The following is a 629-nucleotide window of genomic DNA, read 5'->3' as shown; positions in this document are numbered from 1 at the left end:
TTGAGACTATTCCTTTTTATATTCTCAGAAATAGTTTGTATAAGATAAATATTCCTTCTTTCTTAAATGTTAAAATAATTCCCTAGTAAAGCCAACTGAGCCTGGACTTTCTTTGGGAGATTTTAAAGTACGTATTTAACATATTTAATAATTATAAGATTATTTCAATGATCTTTCCTTTAGTTTTGTAATTTGTTTTTTAAGGAATATGTCCATTTCACTTAAATTTTCAAAATTTTGTTGAAGTGTTAAAGTCATTCATAACATCCTTTACTAACATTTTAATGTTTGTAGGATGTTTCTTGTGTCTTTCCTTCTTATTTTCTATCAGTCTTGCCAGATTTTTACACTTTTTTTAGCTTTTCAAAGAACCAAATTTTAAAAAAACTTTACTTTCTCTATTGTAGTTTTATTTGTTTTCATTCAATTCTGTTCTTATATTTATTATTTTCTTCCTTCTACTTCCTTTGGACTTAATTTGATTACTTTTTTTCTATCCTTATGAATTGTATATTTAGAACATTTGGGTACTTTAACTCTTCTTTTTTAGTATATGCTTTTAAGGCTCCACATTTCCCTCTAAGAGTATTTTATCATTATCTCACAATTTTTTTTTTTTTTTTTTTTTT

Source organism: Neophocaena asiaeorientalis, unplaced genomic scaffold (genome assembly GCF_003031525.2).
Source record: "Neophocaena asiaeorientalis asiaeorientalis breed wild unplaced genomic scaffold, Neophocaena_asiaeorientalis_V1.1 scaffold198, whole genome shotgun sequence".
In the NCBI taxonomy this organism is placed as follows: Eukaryota; Metazoa; Chordata; class Mammalia; order Artiodactyla; family Phocoenidae; genus Neophocaena; species Neophocaena asiaeorientalis.
The sequence above is the reverse complement of the archived record's forward strand: the minus strand, read 5'-3'. Positions refer to the sequence as shown.